The following is a 16,157-nucleotide window of genomic DNA, read 5'->3' on the forward strand; positions in this document are numbered from 1 at the left end:
ATTAGAAGGTATACATGCATTATCAACGATAGCCAAACTATGCAAAGAGCCCAAGTGTATATTGACTGATGAATGGATAAAGAAGATGTGGTATTTATACACAATGGAATATTACCTGGCCATAAAAAGAATGAAATTTTCCATTTGCGATGATGTGGATAGAGCTAGAGAGTATCATGCTAAGCAAAATAAGTCAGAGAAAAACAAATCCCACATGATTTCACTCACATGTGGAATTTAGAAAACAAAACAGATAAACATATGGGAAGAGACAAAAAAAAAGAGAGAGAGAGGAGAGAGAGGAAGCAAACCATAAAAGATTCTTATGATAGAGAACAATCTGAGGGTTGATGAAGTAAGGTGGGTAGGAGATGAGCTAGAGGGGTGATGGTATTAAGGAGGGCACTTGTCATGATGAGCACTGTCATGTATTGTATATAAGTGATGAATCACTGAATTGTACTCCTGAAACCAATATTGGACTGTTTGTTAACTAACTGGAATTTAAATAAAAATTTGGAACAACAAAAAAAAGAAATATCGCTCAATATGTGTTCTTTTCTGTGTGGCTCTTTCCCCTTAATATTATATTTGTGAGCATAATCCATGTTGTATAAGTATTACCTAACTTATTTTACTATATATAGTATTTGATTACACAAGTATTCCACAATTTACCTACCTTTCTAATGCTGATAGACACTAGAATTTTAGAGTTTTGTTATATTATGAATAGCACTATGATGACATTCGGGGACATGTAATTTGGAGAACAGATACTTTTATTTCTGTTAAGTATCCGTCAAGGAATGGAATTGCAGTGCAATGGGAGAGGTGCTCATTGAGCTTTAGTAGATAGTATAAAAGATGTATATATTCTCGCTCAAAAGCAGTGTATGGTAGCTCTGGCTATCCTACATACCAGAAAAAAGTTAATCTTGTCTATCTTATCATATTCATTATTCTGGTGATGGTGTAGTCATGGAACACTGTGGTTCAGATTGCCTTTCTCTGATAATTCATAAAGTTGCTATCATTTGGATATACTGGCTTTTTTGGTTACTTGTTTTGTGAACTTTTCATATTGTTTGTTCATTTTTTCCACTGGTATGTGTCTTTTTTATTGTTGCTTTGTAGGAATTCTTTATATGTTTTTAATATTTGCCTTTTGTCAAGTGCACACGTTACAGATAGTTCCCCAATAATGATGATATCTGCTTTTATATTTGTCATGGATTTTCTCTTCCTTCCAGAATACATATTAACATGCCATTGGTGTATTATTAGCTACAACATTATCCTCAAGGTATTAAGGATGAAAAGCTTTAATTTTTGGTAAACATTCTGTAAGCTAACTTGGAAATACAAAATTAAAGAACAGAGATATACCACTCTCTAGCCACAGGCTTTAGTAAGACAATAAAAAAGAGGTCATTAGTTCATCTACTTTTCCTAGTATGTCACATTAGAAAATGTGAAATTCACTGAAATTGATTTATCTCACCTTTTAAATATCATAGCGACAACTGTCTTCTTTAAAAGCAGATTTATCATAATGCATACTTTTTGTGAGTGACCTCTCACTCCCTGATTTTTATTTATATGCTTGTAAATAAATTGAAAACTTTATACCCTTAAAAAATACCTCCAAAATGTATGCTTCAGGCTTGAGAAAACCTGGATGTGATACAGATCACCTTATTACAATTCTGGTTGCTTTTCCCTTACAAACAGTAGTAATCAAAATTGTCAAAATACTTAAATCCTTCCCTATTCATGAAGTTAATATAACACCAGATAAGATAAAGCAATGAGTCATTAATTGACTGATGACATGCACTGGAGCTTCCTAATGAGGGAAATAGTAAGTAGAAATGGCCATAATTAGTTCTAGTAATGAAAATTAATAAATTTCAAGTCATAAATCACAAGAACTGTATTACATTTTGCCAAATGTATAAACTTCCAGAATATGGAGAATTATAGTATTTTTTCCACACTGAGTAATTTTGATAAATCATGTGTCTTGAATGGGAAAGTGTATCTTTCTGACTTCTGCAAAATTTCAGACTCTAGTATTAGAAGAAATTAAGTTAATTAGCCTGTTTATAATTAAATATTCAACCTACAGGGATTTTCTAATCGGTTCCATATATCTTAAGAACAGATTGCCCATTGGAAATAATTGTTACCTGAATTGATAGCCAATATTAAATAATCCCTTACACATGAAAGTAAAATCCTTGAAAAGCAATATTTTAACTAAATTTGCACTGTTCATGAATAGAACAAAATCAATCCAGCTTTCTGAGTGGAACATAGGAATTCTTTCCAAGAACTGTTTAATGTGGCACATTCGTATAATTAATGTTTTATAAAGGAAATTTCACAGCACACACTTGAGGCTATGAAGTTTTATTATCTCTGGATATAATAGACCACATTCTCTGTTTATTACTTTAGATTTTAGGTCTTTTATAGTACAGAGTATGACCTGTTGTGCATAATACCCATAGATCTAAAATCTCATGATCAAACACTTTTTTCAATCTTATTTTCCAAAGCATTGCTTATATTTGATGCTTCTCACTCCCTTCTGAAGGCCTGTTTGTCCTGACTTCATGACTCTCCTCATATCTGGCTGCTTTCTTTCCATTCCCACAGTTACTTCCCATGCTTAGCTCCTTATAGGCTCACGCTTAGAAAATGGAAACTAGTCTCTAACTTGTGGTTCTGTTCTGTTTTTTAATCAATAATTCATAATATTCATTGATAGTTCCTTAATATGTCAGGTACTCTACTCCTGAGAAGAGCAAGGTAACAGCAATAGCAACACATGTGGAGGGTTTTTTTTTTAACTTATTAAAGGAGAGATCAAACCTTCCACAATCTGAATTGAACTTGTCTTTCATAAATGATCTTTCAGTGTTACTTCCCAAAAAAAAAAAAAAAACCTCTAGTCAATTATCAACAATAGCCACAGTATGAAAAGAGCCCAAATGTCCATTGGCTGATGAATAAAGAAGATGTGTTATGTGTGTGTACACACACACACATACAAACACACACACACACTGGAATATTACTCAGGCATTAAAATGAATGAAAACTTGCCATTTTTAAATGACATGGATGGAACTAGTGAATGTTATCCTAAGTGAAATAAGTCAGTCAGAGAAGGAAATATACCATATGGTTTCACTTATATGTGGAATTTAAGAAATAAAACTAATGAACATAGGGGAAGGAATGGAAAAATAAAATAAGATAAAAACAGACAGGGAGGCAAATCATAAGAGGCTCAACTATAGAGAATAAAATGAGGAGTATTGGAGGGGAGGTGGGCCAGGGATAGGATAATTGGGTGTTGGGCATTAAGAAGGGCACTTGTGATGAGCACTGGGTAGTATATGTAAGTGATGAATCACTAGGTTCTACTCCTGAAACTAATACTACATTATACGTTAACTAATTTAAATTTAAATGAAATTTTGAAGAAAAAACTACCTCTAGTCACTAAGAATATCTGGCATGTTTTATTAATTTTAAGATTCTCACTTATGCAAATGTTCATTAATTCATTCACTCAGGTTTCTGTCTTTTATTAGAATTCCTTCAATTCAGGATTATACTCCACCTGTTTTATTGATCTCTACCCCAGCTTCAGTAGCTCTGAGAGAGGTTCTCTATAATGACCACAGTGCTTTTAAAGATAAAAATAATAGTCCAATTTAGTTCTCAGGTCTATGTCTAATTCAAACGGTTTTAAATAATTCATTAAACTAATAAAATAAATATTCTTTAAAAGTTTGTTTTGGTTTGTAACAATTTTCAATATATGTAAACTGATCTTTGACTCATGGAGTTGAAGTGATTAATATTTTCACTTCCTCTCATGACCTGTGAGGAGAAACCAGGATTAATATCAAATCTCATAAATAGGTAAAAGTGAGAAAAGCCAAAAGGTAAATCTCAATTAATACTTAATACATTCCAAGGGTAAGGCAAAAAAAAACCTTAATCAGTGCACAAATATAAATGAAAGAGTAAAATTGCAGGCAATGCTAGAGGTCAGGAGCAAAATAAAATTGATTAAGCTAAATCAAGTGTTGGGGTGAACCTAGGAGGAGACTGGCACTTTTGTGATATTAATGGGTTCATTGCGTTCACCTACATAGGACTTTGAGGGCTCAGTAAGGATTAGAAGTACTAGTTGGATGCATTTCTCCCTGCAGAAATAACAGATGTAAGAAAAAAACATACATATGTGAACATCAGCATAAAAATAAGTATTGACATAAAAGTATATATAACTAAACATAGTTCACACTTTTGTAAATTAAATATGAGACATTATATTCTCCAGAAAGTTTTCTTATCCTCATCTGCTCTCTTTTGACAGCACAGAAAACTTTAAAAAGCTCTTTCAAGGCGATCTTGAAAGCAAGATGGATTTTAGATTAATTATCATCACAAAACGACCCCCAAACATATTCAGAAATTTATTTATTTTAAAGATTTGATTTATTTATTCATGACAGAGAGAGAGAGAGAGAGAGAGGCAGAAACATAGGCTGAGGGAGAAGCAGGCTCCTTGTGGGGACCCTGATGCGGAACTCGATCCCAGGAACCCAGGATCACCACCTGAGCCAAAGGCAGATGCTCAACCACTAAGCCACCCAGGCATCCCAAGAAGAGTAATTTATAAAGAGCCACCTACATGCCAGCTCCTATGCTAAATGACTTCACATGTATTTCATTATTTCATACATCCAAAGTATCATGTTATATTTTAAAGAACAGTCCATTTCCAAAACGTATTTCATACATAACTATTCAAATATAGTAATGAGACTTATATTCCTCCTAGTGGTATGTTTATTTTTGAGGGGAGGAAACTGCCTTTAATGACATCTGGAACGGCAGAGGACCTTTTCCCAAGAGAAACAAACTTCACTGGTAAAAATTATAACAAACAACAGCAATAAAAAAACATTTAATGCCCCTGAATATTGTCCTAAGGACATAAACAAATGAAGACAAAATTATTGAAAAAAAATAAAACTTCTACTAAATGTTGGTAAAAGTATCAAGAGAGTGGGAACTTGGGCCACTAAGGCCACTTGGCTCTTCAAACCTAGCCAGCTCAGTATGATGGAATCCTTACTCAGGTGGCTATGGCCAAGACTGCAGGGCTCTCTCCCTCCAGGTCACAGCCTAGGGCTACAGTCTCTCCAAGAGATGCAAGACATCAGCAAATCTTTATCTCCCCAGCTCTATGTTGCAAGAGCTCTATTCCAGATAATAGACAATGAGAGATCTGGAGCTTCCATCTCCCATCTATCTTCAACTCCTCAGAGGGGAACTATATTCCACATACAATGGACCTAATATTGGTACTTTATAATAGGATAGAGGTTTAATGCCAGTAGAGGCATGCTGAGAAGATCACGAGCTACTGCCCCTGCACAGAGCTTTGTTTGTAAAGAAAAAAAAATATCATTCTAAGAGAATTCATCCACTGTCTCTACCTTTTTCTCAACTCCACAGCAGTGGTACACAAAAGATACACAGGAGGAGGGGAAGGCAATAGAACAAAGAAAGAAGCTCAATTTGGAACAGAGCACAGGGAAGTTTAACCATAAGGACACTATTGAAAACAATGGAGATTTTGGTGATAAGCAATTAAGAGGACGCTGGTAGCTCCATGAGAGCAACAATCCAAACTTTAACCAGTCAGAATTTTAACAAAGAAAACTAGGCAAAAATATATCTAAGAAGAGTCTACTTGGACCCAGATCAAGCCTAACTGAATTTTTTTTTTTTTTTTTTTGGTCAGGATTTTTTCTCTCTCTCTTTAAAATTGAGGTATAACTGACAAACAATTCAGTTTCAAGTGTACACCATAGTGATTTGACATTTACATACTTCACAAAATAATTACCATGAAAAGTGTAGTTACCATCTATCACTATACAAAATTAATGCAATATTACTGATTATATTTCCTAAGCTATCCTGAATGGGAGAAAATGTTTGTAAGTCATATCTGATAAGGAGTTGGTATCAAAACATATAAAGAACTCATACTACTCAATAACAACAACAACAAAAAAGACAATCTGATTTAAAATTGGCAAAGAAGATCAGAATAGACATTTTTCCAAAGAAGACATACAGACAGCCAAAAGGCACGTGAAAAAATGCTCAACATCACTCATCATCAGGGAAATACACATCAAAACCATACTAAGATATCACTTCACATCTGTCAGAATAGCTATTGTCAAAAGACATGAAATAATGAATCCTAGCGAGGATGTGAAGAAAAGGGAACCCTCGTGCACTGTTGGTAGGAATGTAAACTGATGCAGCCATTATGGAAATCAGGGTGGAGGTTCCTCAAAAAATTAAAAATATAACTACCATATGAATTCCATTTTTTTAAACAATATTTTTTCCTTTTTTCCCCCTTAACTATAAAAAATACCTCAGTAGAACAGATATAGACAAAAAGGGCAGATGGGAGGGTTGCATACAAGAGCATGCCTTGACTGCCACTACTTTGTAATTGGTTTTAAGCTTCAAATGGTTTGTGCCTCTGTCACTCAGGTCCTCCAGAAGCACTGGCTGCAAAGGCTCAGTGATCTCTGGCTGGCTGGCATCTCCTAATGCCTCTGTGCCTGAGCTCACTGTAGCGGTGATAGAGGACACTGAGCCATGTACCATCCCAACATTGCCAGACTGTGGTCTCCCAATTGGCTGGTGAGAGGCTGACCCTGCACATCGAGGTACAGGTGAGGTGGATGTAAGGGTTGCAAGCTGCTTCCATAAATGAGGTAGATGTGTGGGTTCAAGATGGCAGTGTGAATGGGCTTGTTGCTTTGAGGTAAGAGATTCTTCAAGTAAGACTTATGGAAGTCCATCTCTGGGAGGCTATACTGGGCTTGGGGCTCAAAAAAATGTAAGGATTAAATCACTAATCTTCCTGTAGATCTCAAGGACCCCATTGTTAACAACCTCTATCTGTTGTTCAATGATCTTAATGACCTCCTGTTTGTGCCCTCTGATGTCCTCATCTTTCATGGTGGTGGTGCAGCTTTCTATGGAGCTCTTGAGGCCATCCGTAAACTGTATACAGCATGGTGGTTTCTGGTACTTTACACCACCATTTGACTTCTCATTCTATGCTTTTGTCAGCTGAAAAGTTCCTAGAAAAAAGCATTGTCATGAGCATGACACTCTTCAGTTTTTTCAGGACATTGAACTTGCACAAACACTCTACAGTCTTTTGATGAATCATCATTGAGGCCACTGGGGAATCTTTTGCAGCCCCATGGCTACTTGAGAGCCTGTTGAGGTGTGATGCATTTTGTGGGGTTTTATGGTCAGCTCTGGTTAATCATGTTCTTGCTACAGGAGTCACTGTGTCCTGCTCTCGTGATGAGAAACCATACGCTCCAGCCTGAATCTGTTGATATAGCTTGTGCTGATCTTCATCCAAGAAAGGAGAATTTCCCAACAGAAGGATATACAAGATGACTCCACAGGCCTGGTTAACCACAGGTTTTCCGTAGGGATCTTTCCTCAAGGCCTCAAGGGACAAATAACCTAGGATGCCATCAAAATTAAACCAAGCCTGCTGTTCTTCTTACAGCAGGGATGTGTGTTTCATTGTTGTGGGAGGCCGTGTAGTTGGCACCATGTTATGTTGTTCAACAGATGGAAGGATGCAAAGCAACTGCTCACTAGGTGGTGTGGGGCTGATGTGCTCATTGAGTGAGCAAGGAAAGCAGCTAGGTATCCAGATGTCTAATATCCTGGGGATGGATGTGTGTGGCATTGACCTATTGATGAAAGATGATGGCTCCTTCTGTGTCTGTGAGGCCAATGCAAAATCCTTTTCAGGAGCCAAAAAAAAAAAAAAAAAACAAGCAAACTAAAGAAAAGAACTTTCCCTCTTCCCCCTTCCTGATGATGAGTGAGAAGTATTGAGAACTTTCAGGGTCAGTGCCCTTCTGAACTCCCCTTCCCCCAATAATGCAGCTGTATAATGAATGGTAAATGTGGTGGTTTGGATTCAGGCACAGCCCAGCCTGCTTGCAGCAGAGAGATAAACTGGTAGGTGGCAGCAGAAGGAATTCTTCAGATTCATGGCTACTGAAAGGCTCTACATAGGAGAAGAAATAGAGTATAACATATCAAGTCAAGCAAAGGGGGCATAAAGTGGAAACAGGACTAACATTTTTGGATTTTGCCTAAATGGTTCTTTTGAAGTAACCAGTGATCATGTTTGGTTATTACTTCATTCATAGAATGGACAAAGATAGATTTGACTGTATGTTTTTTGAAATGGAGGATAGAAACACCCAGAACAAGGAAGCAGTAGCTCTAACCTGTTCCATTCAATGTGTTTCCTAAAATAAAAATACCAGGGATCCCTGGGTGGCGCAGCGGTTTGGCGCCTGCCTTTGGCCCAGGGCGCAATCCTGGAGACCCGGGATCGAGTCCCACGTCGGGCTCCCGGTGCATGGAGCCTGCTTCTCCCTCTGCCTGTGTCTCTGCCTCTCTCTCTCTCTCTCTCTATGTGACTATCATAAATAAATAAAATTAAAAAAAATTAAAAAAAATAAAAATACCAGAACTGGGAAAAACAAAAACAAAACAAAAAACTACAATGTCTAGACCACAATCAGCCAGCTTCATGTTGGCATTCTTGTATCTACTTGCTAGCAGTAGGTTCTCAGACTTCAGATCATAGTGGACAATGTCATGCTAATGGATATGGCGAATACTTTCCAGAATTTGATGTAAACTGGCTAGCACTAGCTTCACTGTAGTACTTTCTGGCCACAGTCTCTTCCAAGAGCTCTTTGCCAGTAACAAGGCCAAACATGAGGTCGTGAAATACTTCAGAAATACTGCCACGAAGGTGCGTGATGTTTCAAAAGTCAGAATATCCTGACCTCACATTCTAGTTTCTGGTAATCTTCTAAAGATAACATCTTGGTATTAATAATTTTTGCAGCCTATTTCTGCATGAAAGAGTTCTTCACACACCTGCAGAGCAGAGGGAAAGCAACTTTGCTGGGCAACTTGAAGTGTTGGTAGTCATTGCTGAAGCAGGTCCAGGTGGTGGTGGTGGGGCATTTTGTCCAGCAGGCAGACATGGTGGTGCCGCCCACACTGATGTCCTTATAGTCACCACCCCTCAGCCACCAGAGCAGGAGGGAATGAGGCAAAAAAACAAGAAGCCCAAATTTAATTTTGTAAAACTTTGAAACAATGTGTGTTCCAGGACATAACTCATACAGGCATCCTCAACAATATTACTTTTATGGTGGTGGTGGCACCTGGGTGGCTCAGTTGGTTAACTGAGGTCATGATCGATCAGGGTCCTAGGTCATGATCTCAGGGTCCTAGGATTGAGCCTCAAGTTGGGCTCCCTGCTCAGTGGGGAGTCTGCTTCTCCCTCTCCCTCTGCCTCTCCCCCTACCCATGTCATCTCTCTCTCTCTGTCTCAAATGAATAAATAAAATATTTTAAAAATCTAATATTACTAGCCAACTTTTCATCAGATATAATGGAGGCCAGAATATAGTAGTACGCCATTCAAAGGTTTACAAGAAAAAGAATGAAAGCAAGAATTCTGTATCTACGAATCTATTAAAAAACAAACAACAGACAAACAAACAACTGAGATATATTGTTTCTAGCAGACCTTCCCCACAGGAAATACTGAAGAGAGACTTTTAGGCTGAAATGAAAGGCCACTGAACAGTAACTGGGAACCACATAACAGAATAAATAACATTGTTAAGATGACTACAAAGGTGGAAATAAATCAATATAGAAGTATTTTTGTAACACTTTTCTGCTATCTGATTTAAGAAAAAAACACATAAAGCAATAATTATAAAAAAGCGTTGATATATTTCTAATGGGTCAATTCATCAAGGAATATATAAAAATTGTGAACATATATATGTAAGCATATATATGCATGTACATGTGTAAACATACATATTTATGTGTAAGAGAAGCTAGTCATAAAGGGCCACATGTTCTATGATCCCATTCATTTCAAATGTCCGAAGTAGGTAAACTCATTCAGAGAGAAAGTAGATTAGTAGTTTCCTAGGGTGTTTGGTGGGACCTAAGGAGTGACTTCTGGCAGATGCAAGATTTCTTTTTGAAGAGACAGAAATGTTCTAAAAGTGATTGTGGTGACGGTTTCACAACTCAATGAATACACTAAAAAAGTTAAATCTATAATTTAAATGTTTGAGGTGTATAGTATGTGCATTAAATCCCAATAAAGTTGTTTAAAAATTACCGTATATTTAGTATGACAAGATGTAAAGTTTGATTCCAACTCCCCTACCCCCAAAAAACTTTATAACTTTATGGCGATGTAACAATTTCTTGCTAAAAAAAAAAAAAAAAAAAAAGCCATAGAAGATTTGTCCTCACCTCATCATTGAAACATTAAATTTCTGGATATTATTACTAGCACTAATGTAGTCATTTAGCTACATATCTGATAAAACAATTAAATACTGAGGACAAAAATTAGAGTTTTAGAAAACACAAAAATACATTGTTGCATCTCATCAAGTAATTAGTTTAGATGTGATTACTTAACCCCTAAATACTCGGATGACCTCTTCCTCCTTAATGTAATAAAAGGCAGCAGTCTCCTGGTTCTAAGATCATCATTGGGGTAGCTTCCTCACTGTTTTCATTGCTCTGAAAGTCAAACACCAGTGCATTCCTAAGAGAACTTAAGAGAATCAAACCACTTGTTTGATTTTACCTTAATACCTTGTATCCTTTACATTTCTCATTGTTTGTTCTGATAACACATTGAAGTGAAAGCCACTTAATTTGAGCTCATGTTGTTGTTCATCCCAGTCTTTGAACATCGTCTACATTATGCGTTGATTTTGCGCAGGGCCTTTGATGATGTCATTGGTATGCTATGAGATCAGTGCATCCTTAAGGAAGAATGGATTTAGTAGTTCTAATCAGGGCTATAATGAATAATTATTTATTAGACAGTACGGTAGAAGTACTGATCAATTAAGGTGAATATGTAAACAAAACAGATAATAGTAAGTGAATCCCCTTCATCAAAATATACTGAATTTCTTGATTTCATTTAAAATGATAGAGTTGCTGTTGTTTTCTCTCATGGATTTGAAATAATACTTTAGAAATATGTTCTTTTGACATGACAAATTGACTTTGAGAAAAATTCCTCGGTGTATTTTTATTATCCTAACTATCGATTTAGTCAGTATTTTATTTATTTGTTTGGACTGACAAAAAGTCATTTCAACCCATCCATATGGAGAGAAGATGGGAGAAATCTCCCCAAACTCAGATTTGAGAGATAGTTGGATCTGTGGAAAAGATAAGAATTAACAGAAGCTATAACATACACTCTTGCCATTCTCAGAACTTTGGCAAGATAAAAAAAATAAATAAATAAGTACAGAAATACCCTGATCTGTTTATTTGGCCTTCAGGTTTCTTGCTAGACTTTCTGTCATGAAAAAAAAAAAAAAAAAAAATCAGCAAACCACTAAACATGGCTGCTTCAATGATGCTGTTTGTTCAGTTTGGTCTCCTTAGAGAGCGGATAAAAAAAAAAAAAAAAAAAAAGACAAAACATTGAATAGCATGAAAAACAGGATGAGAAGTTGAAAACATGAATAATTCATGCAGAGTGTAAAATTTATGAACTAATGAATTAGAAAACTTCTTTCAGTTCTTACCTTTGCCTTAACATGGACTTGAAAAATGGTGCATTCTTTGCCCATACCAGTATTAAGATTAAAGAAATTGAATGAATGTAAGCACACCTTCTCTCTTAGCAGTCTTAGGGTATTTACAGAGCCAATCTTTGAGTTACACCAATGACATTTAATTCAAATGGAAGAAATTGATTATTTCTATAACTATTATCCATTAATAATTTAAGAAATAATAGAATTACATGTGATAGTTTATTTAGAAAAGGCAAATATCAAGGTCTGTTGAATTATATCACTCAATGGTGAGAACAGTGTTTTAATAGTAGATATGCGGAAGAGAGGCTTGTCATTCTCTTATTAATATAACACAATCTCATTCATTCTCTATCAAGTAAGGAGTAAAAGTCCTCCATGGACATGAACTGCATGAGTGCCAGTGAATAAAACCAATGTATTTTTTTTTTCCTCTCAACCAAACAAAAAATACCTTATTTCAGTGCAATCATGTGAAAAGATTTTTACTAACACTTTAAGTTCTATTATATTCATGGAAATCATACGCATCATTCTTTTGTTGTCATTGCTGATTTTGTAAGAAAGTCTATGAAGCATTCTGTATGTTTTATTTCAACTGTTTGAATATTGTCCTGTTGGAAATTCTGGGTTGCTTACACTGGATAAGAAGGAAGCACTTCAGGTACTTCCCAAGGCATAAGAGAAGAAGATTGAACTCTTAGAATCCAAGAAGAAACAGAACAGATAAAGACAAGGCAGTTGATTAAAACAAAGTGCTCTTACATTGATATTAAAGCACTAAAAAAAAAAAAAAAAAAAAAAAAAGAAAGAAAAAAAAGAAAAAAAGAAATTAAAACACTAACATTAGTCAATATAAAAATCACATAATTAGTTTTTATATAGTTTCTTTTTTATGTGTACAAACTGTGTATTAAATGTCCTGGACAAACAAATTACGCATTTTAATCCTTGTTGAATGAAATGCATATGTGTAAGGTTTCAGAAAAGTAAGATTGTGTAAAAATAAGCATTATAATTATTTTAATATTTTTTTAAAGATTTACTTATTTATTCATGAGAGACACACAGAGAAAGAGAGAGGCAGAGACATAGGCTGAAGGAACAGCAGGTGGGACTCGATCCTGGATCTTGGAATCACAACCTGAGTTGAAGTCAGACGCCCAACCGCTGAGCCACCCGGTGTCCCAAATTATTTTAATATTAATATAGGTTGCATGCATGTACATTTATGGATATTTTTAATTTTAAAATACAAAGTTTCCCATACTTAACAAGTTCATGATATCCTATAAATAAGTTATTTCACATATTACAGGAAGTAATGACTAATAATAAGGTGATGTAAAAGATCCATTTAAGAAAATTTGCAAATATAAAAGTATGATAAAATATTAGTAATATCTCATTGAAATAAAAAGGAAATAACTTATATGTAGATCATGTGACTATAAATATCTGTAGTGTGGGGCATCTGGCTGGTTCAGTCAGCAGAGCATGTGACTCTTGATCTCAGGGTGATGACTTTGAGCTTTGTGATGGATGTGGAGCCAACTTAAAAAATAAATTAATTGAAAATTAAAAAAAAATCTATGTTGATTTTATTCTTGAGGAAATTATCATTATTTAACTTAAATATAAATATGTTCTTTTCTAGGAGAAAAAGAAAATGATTAGCTAATAGTTTGGGGGTAATTTGTCCCTGATATTTATTAGTAAAGTTTTTCTCAAAAGTAGTAAATTAAAAATCTGAGAATATACAAAAAAAATCTGAGAATATATTTCATAGTAAAACCCCTCTGTTACCAGCTTTTGAACAAGCTATATATGATATCTTAGATGTAAAATTTTTCTAATTCTATTCATCTGCTTTTTCCACCCTAATTTCCTCAGAACACATATTTTTCCTTGAGTATCAAGCTTTTTAAAACTCCTACTATTTAGAATATTTCTTACTAGAGTAAAGCCATTAGAAATAATTACTAATTTGATGAAAACTATAAATATTTTAGAATACTAAGAATTATTGTGTATCATTGGCTTATTTAATTGTATTAATTATATTTGCATAAATATAAAACATTAAGAATGAGGAAAATAGGTTGGAAAGCATTAAATGCAGCTGTATATTTAACACAAGAATTTTTTATAGTTATTTCTAGTCCAAGTGAGAAATATTAAATAAATAAATAACCATATGCATAAAAATAATTTTAGTAATTAAATTATTTTTCCCATGCTTGCAAGTGATTTTTTCTGGTTTTCTAAAAAACATTAAGAGAGCCAAAAAATTATGAAAATACAATTCCAGCTCCATAGCCCAAGTGATGAACATGTTATGTTTTTAGGAAAACATGAGTCAATAGTTTTTTAGTTTGTGCTCTAAGCATTAATGTTCTAGTCCTAACATTTGAATCATATTAATTATATGTTTGCTAGATCTAATTTTACAAGAATGGTATAATTAATATCACTACTTTCCCCTAATGTTCTTATATTGTTTTTAATGTATAGAATAGGAACTGTTTTTGAAGGAATGGTTTTGTCCTTTGAAATTCATGTTGAAACCCTACCTTCCATGTGATAGAATTCAGAAGTGGAGTTTATAGCAAGCTCATCATATTAGGATTTCTTTATTTTATTTTTAAAGATTTTATTTATTTATTAATGAGAGACACACAGAGAGAGAGAGAGAGAGAGAGAGAGAGAGGCAGAGACACAGGCAGAGGGAGAAGCAGGTTCCATGCAGGGAGCCTGACGTGGGACTTGATCCTGGGACTCCAGGATCATGCCCTGGGCCAAAGGCAGACACTCAATCGCTGAGCCACCCAGGCATCCCTCAAATTAGGATTTGATGAGGTCATGAGGATGGGACCCTCATGAATGTGATTAGTGCTCATATAAAAGTCAAGAAGAGCCTGCTTCTTCTTACTGCTGTCATCTGTGTGACAGACAAGGATATAAGGAGAAGTCAACAATCTGCTACCTGGGGGAGCGTCCTCACCAGACCCTGATTGTGTTGGCTCCTGATCATGACTTCCAGCCTCAAGAAAAGTGAAAAATTCTCTTGTTTATAAGCCACCCAGTCTTAGGTACTATTTTTATAACAGTCAGAAAAGTAATACTCTTGCAAAGCCCTCAAATAAAGGTTTAGCAACTCATGCAATTTTAAGCATTGCTTTAATCATTATGTATCTTTTATTTATTTATTTTTCATTATTTATCTTTTAATTTTGTCTTTCTGGCTAGATCACTTAGTTACTGTGGGACCTTGAGCAAATTTTATTCCATGTTCCTCAGTCACCTCATTCAGACAGTGTTTCAGACCAAAGGAATTTAAGCACTTGGGTTATGAAGCCTAATTGCTGCACAGGTAGCCTGTGAACTCATAGGTAACTTTACTAACTTGAGTGTCTGTGTGAGTGTGTATATTACACAGTAGTTTGGACACTTTGTGGGGACTTGCCTAACACTCCCTTAGAAGAATTAGTTTTCTGTAGGACAAGATTACATGATACCCTGTATTTTTAGTATATTTAATTTTCTTAAAATGCTCTTGTGATCTCAGCAGAAGCTTTTGGTATTGCTAGGATTAAATTGTAGAAAATTGTGTGACCAAATAAACTTGTGCTCCAGGAACCAAACTTACAGATTTGTTTAAATGGACATTTAAACACTAATAGGAGGGACACGTGGGTGGCTCAGTGGTTGAGCATCTGCCTTTGGCTCAGGTTGTGATCCTAGGGTCCTGGGATTGGGTTCCACATTGGGCTCCTCGCAGGGAGCCTGCTTCTCTGCTGCCTGTATCTCTGTCTTTTTCTCCATCTCTCATTAATAAATAAATAAAATCTTAAAAAAAAACCTGATAGAAACTGTAATAGTGATTTTGTGAAGAAAACGAACAAATAGCTTCTATTGGAGCACATCAATTGCACTTTTTAGGAGAGTTCTCAGTTCTGGAGTCCTTTTTTTAACCAAATACATTAAATACATTGTTTGTTTAATATCAGTTAAGTTTTCCTCAAGCCTAATGTTAGGTGATGTGAATTTTGAATGAAGCTCACCTTTCAAAGTGAAGTCAATCATAATAATGCCAATCATAATGATACAAAAAAGCAAAATTCTTCAAAACTGAGAAGTGGCACACTGCTAATATTCTAAGTATTAATACTGAGCATAGATTTATTTGTTAATTTTATCCTATTTATTGCTTTCATCATTACTTACCTAACCATTGGGACCCAATATAAAAGATATTTTTCAAATATACAATTGACAAATAGCTAGATCATTTATGACAGTAACTGATGGACAGAGAAGTAAAGAGGTAAGAGAACATCCCTTGTCAGAAATTGTTGTGGCAAA

The 16,157-nt window shown here is 35.2% G+C and overlaps 1 pseudogene; it reads right to left on the reverse strand.

The window, feature by feature from the left end:
- Nucleotides 1-6,640: 6,640 nt before the first annotated feature.
- On the reverse strand, nt 6,641-9,170 carry LOC144307137 (calcium/calmodulin-dependent protein kinase type II subunit gamma pseudogene; annotated as a pseudogene).
- Between the last annotated feature and the right edge of the window lie 6,987 nt (nt 9,171-16,157).

The sequence above is a fragment of the Canis aureus genome, chromosome 38, assembly GCF_053574225.1.
Source record: "Canis aureus isolate CA01 chromosome 38, VMU_Caureus_v.1.0, whole genome shotgun sequence".
Classification (NCBI taxonomy): Eukaryota; Metazoa; Chordata; class Mammalia; order Carnivora; family Canidae; genus Canis; species Canis aureus.